Raw genomic sequence first — 10,160 nt, 5'->3', positions numbered from 1 at the left:
ACACGCAATCTAGATATACTATGTCTATGTATAAAAGCGTCCCTAATGTACCAGGTGTGTCGGTAATTCCTTTCCGGTTTTTTCGCTAAAGGAAACACGTTATTTACAATGGATAGTTAAAATATATTTATTCAAAGTATTGGCCATTTGATTCTATACATTTTGCCCATCTCTCAGGCAATTTATGGATGCCATTCCAAAAGAACTGTTTCTCCTTTGAGCTAAACCATTCATCGAGCCATTTTTTAACTTCTTCGAAATCGGCGAAGTACTGCTCTGCAAGCGCGTGCCCCATCGATGCGAAAAGGTGGTAGTCGGATGGAGCCAGGTCTGGAGAGTACGGCGGGTGCGATAAAACTTCCCATCCAAGTGATTTCAACATTTCTTTGACTGGTTTTGCTGTATGAGACGGCGCGTTGTCATGCTGCAAAATCACCTTATCATGTCTTTGAGTATTGTGGACGTTTTTCGATCAATGCACAGTTCAAATTCATCATTTGTTGTTGGTAGCGATCAGTATTAACTGTTTCTCCAGGTTTCAACAGTTCATAATATACGACACCAATCTGGTCCCACCAGACAAAGAACATGGTCTTGCGACCAAAGCGATTTGGCCTTGCAGTCGATGGGCCGCCTTCGCCAGGTGATAACCATGATTTTTTCGCTTGGGATTTTCGAAATAAATCCATTTTTCATCACCCGTTACTATTCGATGTAGAAATGACTTCCTTTCATACCTTTGAAGCAACATTTCACTGACGATTTTTCGATTTTCCAATTGCCTGTCATTCAATTCATGTGGCACCCATCTTCCCATCTTTTGGATCTTTCCCATCGCTTGTAATCGTTCACAAATTGCTACTCGGCTCACATTCAACTTTTCTGCCAATTGTTTTTGAGTTTGTGTTGGGTCTTCATCCAATAACTCCTGCAATTCCGCATCTTCAAACGTTTTCAGCCTACCAGGACGTTTTTTGTCTTGAACGTTGAAATTACCACATTTGAATTGTCGAAACCACGTTTCACATGTTCTTATGGTTGGAGCATGCTCACCGTAAGTCTCTACCAGCAAACGATGACTTTCAGCGGCTTTTTTCTTTTGATTAAACAAGAAAAGTAATGCGTGCCGCAAATGCACGTTTTCAGGCACAAAACTCGACATTTTCAAAAAATTATTAATCTATAACGCTGTTATTTTGGCGGAACGTAACTTATGTAGTTTTGAGGTTAATGTCAGTAGAATAAAATGACATATGTATCAAATCATAACATTGCATACTTATGGCTAGTGACATCTGTTACAAAAACCGGAAAGTAATTACCGACATACCTGGTAAAACATAGGATGCAATCAGTACTACAACCGCTCACTGAGCGCTCAATGAGCTTTTACATTTGATTATTATATTCCTTTAGATTTAAAAATATACACCAATCAGATGCAAAAGCTCACTTAGCGCTCAGTGAGTGGTTGTAGTACTGAATGCACCCATAGAATCGCGCGCACATGCGCATTGCAAGATCCCGAAAGGAATGTAACCGTACAGGCAGTTTTATTCCAAAAGATGTTAATATTTATTCAATATTTAATATTTATGAGAACATTGAATGTCATTGCAATGTCATTGAATGTGACATTGCAAGAGGAAATATTAAATATTGGATAAATATTAACATTTTCTGGAGAAAAATGCCTGTACGGTGCAATACGGTGCAGTTACATTCCTTTCGGGACTTTGCAATGCGCATGCGAATGAAATTTTAATACATATTTTTAGGGGACGTGTTAAAGAGACAAGTTATCGGCCTCAGTATATAATATATTAGATGTGTGAATTAATTCGGTCCATCTGGCGGTCAATTGCTGTACTATGTAATTTTCTAACCTCTAATGTCTGCAAAAGGCTCTATTTTTTAGTTTTGATATCTGGCAATAATATTCAGTTGATAAACGTTTGAGTTTGTAACAATAACATCGTGTTTATCTGATTCGAAAATATCGAAATTCGAGCCAAAAAAGCACATTTCCGGGAAGTTCTCATTTTCTGTTTTCATTTAAAGAAAACAGCCGCTGAAGCTTATCGAATGCTCGTAGAAGCTTATGGTGAAAGTGCTCCCACCGATAAATCATGCAGAGAATGGTCTCGACGTTTGAAAAGTGATAATTTCAGTGTCGATGACAAACCTCGTCCAGATCAGCCGAAGAAGTTCGAGGACGAGGAATTGCAGGCGCTAATCGATGAAGATCCGTGTCAATCGCAACATGAGCTCGCACAATTGTTGAATGTTGATCGATCAACAATTTCTAAACGTTTGGCAGCTATGCGAAAAATTTACAAAGAAGGAAAATGGGTGCCATACGAACTGAAAGAAAGAGACATCGAGAGGCGAAAAGCCATGTCTGAATCTTGCTTGCCAGGCAAAAAAAAAGGATTTTTGCATCGTATTATGACTGGAGACGAAAAGTGGATATATTTTGATAATCCCAAACGAAGGAAATCCATTAGCGACCCAGGAAAACCATCCACATCGATATCAAAGCGGAATATTCGCGGCAAGAAAGTAATGCTCTGTATATGGTGGGACCAGAAGGGTGTAGTGTATCATGAACTATTAAAACAGAGTCAAACCATCACTGCCGAACTTTACCAACAACAATTGATCCGTTTAAACAACGCATTGAAGAATAAGCGGCTGGAATATGCAAAGAGACACGACAAAGTAATCTTCCAGCACGATAACGCTCGACCACATGTTGGAAAGATTGTGAAGGTCACCTTTGAACGTGTGTAAAGTTGGCTCCACACTTTTCGAATTTCGTATTTTTTCGAATTGTGCTACATTGTGCTACGTTTGTGCCGTATTGTGCCGTAATCCGCAACTCTGTAACTCAAAGCGTATTCAAGAAAATTAAAAAAAACTAAATTTTTGGTAGCCCCGCACTTTTCGAATTTTAAGTTTCTCCTTACTGTGCCGTATTGTGCTATGTTTTACTGATTATTGATTTGTGTCGCAAAGGCGAGATCAATAACTTTAATAACAATGAAGAAATTGAATAAAAACGAAATTATATTAGCCCCGCACTTTTGACCAAATAAATCCAACTTTTTTTGAGAGATTGGTACTAATTTGTGCTATGTTGTGCCGTTGGAAGAAATTCGATATCTGCTTCCGTTTAGTAGATAAAAAATATTGAAATTAAAATATAAAATTACAAATAATTATTTTTACAATATATTTATCAAACTTCTGTGAGTTGTGCTGAGTTGTGCTTCTCGAATACAATAAGAATACGCACAAATATTTTTGAAAAATCACATGGGTGAAAAAATATTCTATTGGAGGTGGTGGGGGTTACCAACAATTTCACATTTTTGAATTTCTGAAAACTGTGCTGACGAAGTGCAATATATTTTCCTAATGACAAAATGTCGTCAGACTAATAGATACCACAGCACAGGTAACGAAGGGGAACAGATTTTAGGAATTAAAGCTTCACACCTCGTAAGAGACAGAGACAGAGACAGAGACAGAGACAGAGACAGAGACAGAGACAGAGACAGAGACAGAGACAGAGAGAGAGAGAGAGAGAGAGAGAGAGAGAGAGAGAGAGAGAGCGGAATACGAAAATTTGTTAATAGTGAACATTTGGTCGATCACTAACTCCGACGCCTCCGTGTTGGGAAAAATTTTCTCTTCCGGAGCAATGAAATTAGATGACGCGATTTCGAAATCGACCAGGTCGATGTATTTTTACTTCATTTTTTGTTTTTGTTTTTTTTATATGCATTTTATATAATTTTATATTTTTTGTATTTTTTTTAGTTCTATATTCTTTTGTATCTTTTTTGTTTAAAATTTTTTTTGTATTTTTTTAAATTTTAGATATTTTTTTTATATTTTTTGTTTTATATATTTTAAAACTGTGTTAACTAAACTAAACTATATACAAGGTTAACTAAACTATATACAAAAGTCTAATCCGCGTCGCTTGTAATATAAATTAATAAATGGGGATTTATTTTAAATTCTTTCGTCCTATATTTAACATTTTTCATTAAGTCATCAAATCCGACCCATTGTGATCCTTGATAAGAATAACCCACGTAATGTCCGCAACGTTCTCCAACACCTCCATAACGAGCTACTATGCCGGCTAATGTGAAAGAACTTGTCGCAAGCTGGATGTTTGTCGCAAACTCACCAAGACTGTATAATACCTGCGTGTGTTCTGGTTCTAAGTCGCATTCGATAAAAATTTGTGCACCATAATGTCGACTTTTGTTCATTATTTGGTTGCAACAAATTGATATGTTGTATAGAATAGCGTTTAAGATCGCTTTAGATATTTCATTCGTGTTTTTTAATGATGTCGACGTTAATTGGGACAATTACAGAATTTCGCTCAATATTCTTTGAACATACATTGTATTTTTTAATCTCTGTATAACTAGGACTTGTTTTTGAAGATATATTGAGCCATGTTCCCTATGCTTGAAAAACAATCTACAGATATGACGTTTTTATCGGTTTTCGATATAAAACTATCAATACTCATTAATATTTCAGCTCTTAATTTATATGTCTTTTGATTGCAACCATGTTCTAAAAAATATTTAATAAACTGCATGATGTTACTATTAGACGATTGGACAATTTGTTTGTAGATTTTATTTATGCATCCACATGCAATTATACAACTTCACACATGTGACCTTTGAAGCATTTGGCTGGGACGTTTTACCTCACCCGCCGTATTCACCAGACATTGCTCCATCCGATTATCACTTGTTCAGATCGATAGCACACGGGCTTTCGGACCGACACTTCAACAATTATGAAGAAATAGAGAAATGGCTCAATGAATGGATCGCTTCAAAGGACGAGTCGTTTTTTCGTCACGGAATGCAACAACTGCCAGACAGATGGGGAAAAATAATAGCAAGCGATAGCAAATATTTTGATTAGTGTACTTTTTCATGTTTTTTCATACTAAAGTCTTTTTTTCGAAGAAAAAATGGACCGAATTAATTCACACACCTAATAGAAGTCTGTGGATTCTCAGCTCGCTGTCCTCCCACGATATTCTCCTTCGCAACTGCACGGAGAAGGGTGTCTGGATGGACGATGATGGACGATCTGGATTTCGGATGAAGTGTGAACTACTCGGAAATTCCATTTGAAGATGCCCGAGTAATCGGAAACTTCAGTCGTCTCGATTGAGTTCTTATTACTTCGACCGGAATATCTGAATCGTCCATATTTTACTGAACATTCTTTCAGCTATATCGCGAACATATTTTCGCGTACTCGATATTTTTCCCTATGGTTTCCCTATGGGTATTGACAATGAGAAACAAACGAATTCAATATAGTAACGGGAGATCTCCATTTGGTTTTCAGTAAATCCATTTTTTAATCGATTCTTTTCTTTGGAATTTTTGTACAAATCGATTCTTCCAAACCACTTCACAGCACTTGAATTCTTCATTAAATGAAACAGCATTGATGAATAAGTATATCAACTCAATCGAAGCTCGATTCTCTATTGAAAAGAATCGGTTGGTATAAAAATTGAGCGGAAAAGGATCGATTAAAGAAAAGAAAACCAATTTCTGTAAGAAAAAGATCGATTCCCTGAAGATTGAATCGAGATCGCCTGTCATTAATTAATTCAACGGAGCCAACGAGAAGTGAACGAAACGAGCAAACTCTAAGAATGACGTTCCATGGCCCGTATTTTCCGCGTAACGCATAACTGCGTAATCAATCAGAAACGGAATTTAAATTCCTGGCCCATGAAGCGTAAAAAATAAGCTGCATACCAACCATAACCAATTATATCTATTTATTCCATTGACATGTGTCAGAAATGATAAATGTCGCTGTTCATTGATTACAATTTGTAATACGCATTGTGGGATATAAGGAAATTGAATTTTACATAATATAATACATACATTCTAAATACACAGGGTGTCCCATTTTAAAAGAGCCAGATCAAAATTTAGAAAAATATGAAAAATATGAAAATATGAAAAATAGTAAGGAACGTTTCTGACCAAACTTGTATGGTTTTAAGGGAGACATAAAACAGCGATATCATTTTGTTTACAGATACCGCCATTTCCCAGATATTTACTGATCATTACTTTTCTTAAATAGAAACCTCAATTTTTTATTATATCATTTTTTTCTACCGATTACTTTGAACAACTTTTATCTGAAACATTTTTTTATTTGCCTAATTTTTTTGAGATATTTAAGGAAAACTTGAAAACTTTTTCAACATTTAACTTACGATATCTCGCTAACTATTTGTCGGAAAAAATAGTATTAAACTTTTTTATTCTATTTGGTCTCAAGAATATATTGTTACAATAGCGCTCTGACTTTTGTTAACTTATCGATCTTTGGAAATTTCAAAATCATTAAATTAACATTAAAAGTAATGATCAGTGAATATCTCGAAAGTGGCTATCTATGAACAAAATAATATAGTTCTTTTATGTCCCCTTTGAAACCATACAACTTTTGTCTGAAATGTTTCTTAATATCTTTCATATTTTTCCCTTTTAAAATAAGATATTAGCTTATAAAGGATGTCTTAAAATTCATGCAAGATTTGAATTTTGCGCTATTTGTGTGATAAAGTGTTACCAACGAAAAAAAACGACAGCGTGACAGCTGACAGTTCAAGGTTTTTAAAATGGAGTGCTACACGAAAGAACGCGTTTTCATTGTTCAGCAATATTTTAAAAATAACGAAAGTTTGACAGCTACAGTTTGCAATTTTCGTATAAAATATGGTCCGAATAGTGATTTAACTTCATCAACTGTGAAGAGATTAATTAAAAAATTTAGGGAGACTGGATCTTAAATACTCTTCAACTTGTTGAAGGCCGGTGTCCTTTAACATCGGCCTTCAACAAGTCGTTTAACACAAAACATCGAAGCAGTTCGTGAGAGTGTTGTTGAGAGTCCAGGAACATCAATTCGGCACCGTAGTTAAAAATTGGACATTTCAAGAAGCTCTCTACAGCGTATTCTTACGAAAGATTTGCATCTTCATGCTTACAAAGTTCAATTGACTCAAGAACTGAAGCCTACTGACCACGCACAGCGAAGAGAGTTCGTTGAATGGATTATGGAACAACAAGTGGATGCTGATTTTTCGAACAAAATCATCTTCAGCGATGAGGCTTATTTTCATCTTAATGGCTTGGTTAATCGACAAAATTGTCGCATTTGGGGTTCAAAAAATCTACGAGTGATTGTTGAGAAACAAATGCATCCACAACGTATCACTATTTGGTGCGGATTTTGGGCTGGAGGCATCATCGGACCATTCTTCTTCAAAAATGCGGCTGGTCAGGCAATAACAGTTAATGGTGCTCGCTATCGCGACATGATAATCCAGTTTTTTATGCCTAAATTGCAAGATATGGATGTGGACGACATGTGGTTTCAACGAGACGATGCCATATGCCATACAGCCCGAGAAACAATTCAATTACTGCATGAGTCATTTCCTAGACGTGTAATTTCCCATTTTTGTGATCAGATTTGGCCGCCCAGATCATGCGATTTAACGCCGTTGGACTTTTTTCTTTGAGATTTTTTGAAGTCTAAGGTTTATGCCAATAAGCCCACGACTACCTACGCCTTGAAGGAGGAAATTGAGCGCTGTATCAACGAAATTCAGCCACATTTATGCAAAACGGTCATGAAAAATTTCAACAAAAGAGTGCATATGTGCCAGTAAAGCCGTGGAGGCCATTTACCCGATATGTTATTCCATACATAACCCTATACTATATACTTTATGAATCAATAAAAAATTTACAATTTTTAATTATAAACTTGTGTTTTCTATCAAAATTACTTCTTGTGTGAATTTTGGGACACCTATTATGTATAAATACGTAACATTAAGTGTAGGTTGTGCTGAATATCGGGACGCAAATTATACACTGTTTGAAAATTAAAGAAATGCAGTCTGATAAATGTTTATTATACATATTACATAGGTATAAAATGTTTAGTCGTAAAGAGAAATCGCAGAGTATTACAAATAAAATTAAGAAAAATAATGACTCTATATTTTTTAATACATAATCGTGAAAAACAATCAGTACATAAAAGAAGATATTGAGTTCACTCAATATTTATTATGGATCATCATAAACGACATGGCGCAAGTGCTAATCTTGTTAAGGAATTATATTTCTACAACGATGAGAAATATATAAATTTGTAATATTTTCTTAAAGCATAATTTTATAATCAATACAATACTTCACACACATTATAATAAATTGTTATACTTATAAATAATTTTTTCACGATATCAAGACTAGTCAAACATGAATCTCTCCTTTTCTGAAGAAATTCATGAAAGAGTATATCTGATGCAATAAATTCAACACACACATATATATAGGGTGTCTAGAATCTTTTGGAAACGAAAAATTGTGAAGATTAATTAGATCAAAGAGAAAAGTCAAGTACCATTTTGCAAAAATCGCAGTTATTAAGTTATTAATAATTGAAAGTGACCACATCTAGAAGCTTTTTTAATTATTACGCAAAATTGAAAAGTTGCGTACTTATTTGCAAAATGGTAAAAGGCTTTTTTGTTCAAACTGATCTAATCTACAATTATTATATATGACAGTTGTTGCGACAGGTTCAAGATTCAGGGTTCAAAATTTAATATACTCATATCTATTGCTAGACACAATAGCCGTCATATAATTGTAGATTAGGTCATTTTGAACAAAAAAGTCCTTTATCATTTTGCAAATAAGTAGGCAGATTTTCAAATTATTAATTAAAAGAGCCTCTAGATGTGGCCATTTTCAACCATCAATAACCTAATAACTATTGCGATTTTTGCAAAATCACTTCTCTATCTAATATTACAAAATTAGTAGCTAAAACCAAGTTTGTAGACAGAAATACTACATGACTGTGGACGTCCAAACGTAATCAGCTAACCAATCACGGAACATATCTAAGTTAGTGATAAAGCTTCTGTTTAAGGGAGGATACTGCAATGACACTGACCTTGACATATGTTGTCAAGGACATCATTCTAAGTAACATGCAAACCGTCGCTCGCTGTTCCTTAAAAAGTTATTAACAAAAGAAGTTTCATTAATCGAGCGTAATTTTTCGATATTGTGTATATTTAGGTACGGTAAACTTTACACATATGTGAGTAGAGAAGAGGCTTTGCATTCTTAAAAACACATACTGTTTATAAATAAAACAAATGTTATTGTTTATTAGCAAGTTATGAACAAAAGAAGTTTTATAAGTACGATATAGTTTTAATGTTTTCCTATAATACATATATTCTTAGATATTAGAAATAATATGAAATAATGTGAAAGCGAATAGTTCAAACTATATTTAAACGATCCAATGGATACATAGAGCTTATTAGCTCAAAAAAAGCATCAATGCGTTGATCGAAATCGAATTACTGATTTCTAAATTGACAAATATATAGTCATATACTAAAATTATAGATTCTGAAAAGATTAGCAAAGGCCCCTATGCTAGGTTTGGCAATTAAATATTTCGTCTTACTAAATTAAATATATTATATATTTAATTGATATAATTTAATTATATAATTTAATTGATATAATTTAGTTAATATAATATTTAATATATCATATTAAAATAGCAAATTCTGACACAAATTCTGGCACAAATAAATAATAATGCATAATGCAAATAATAGTAATACATAGATTGATATACAAATTTCCAATTTTATACAATAAATAAACATTAAAAAATTTAATTGCCAAACCTTGCATAGGGACCTTGGGCTATATACATGTTATTGTATGCCGTCGGTAGGTATGCTTGCGTAAAGGTCTTTGCTAATCTTTTCAGAATCTGTTATTTTAGTATATCGTAGACTCATTAAACTAGTAAGGCGAAAGATTTTATTACCAAACCTTGCGCAGAGGCCTTTGCTAATCTTCTTAGAACCTGTTATTTTAGTATATCGTAGGCTCATTAATTCAGTAAAGCACAAGATTTAATCGCCAAACTTTGGACTCCACAGGGACCTTGAACTATATATATGTTATTGTATGTATGCCGTCGGTGTGTACAATAAATAAACAACAACATTTGCT

Source organism: Harpegnathos saltator, unplaced genomic scaffold (assembly GCF_003227715.2).
Source record: "Harpegnathos saltator strain DR-91 unplaced genomic scaffold, Hsal_v8.6 scaffold133, whole genome shotgun sequence".
NCBI classification, from domain to species: domain Eukaryota; kingdom Metazoa; phylum Arthropoda; class Insecta; order Hymenoptera; family Formicidae; genus Harpegnathos; species Harpegnathos saltator.
The sequence above is the reverse complement of the archived record's forward strand: the minus strand, read 5'-3'. Positions refer to the sequence as shown.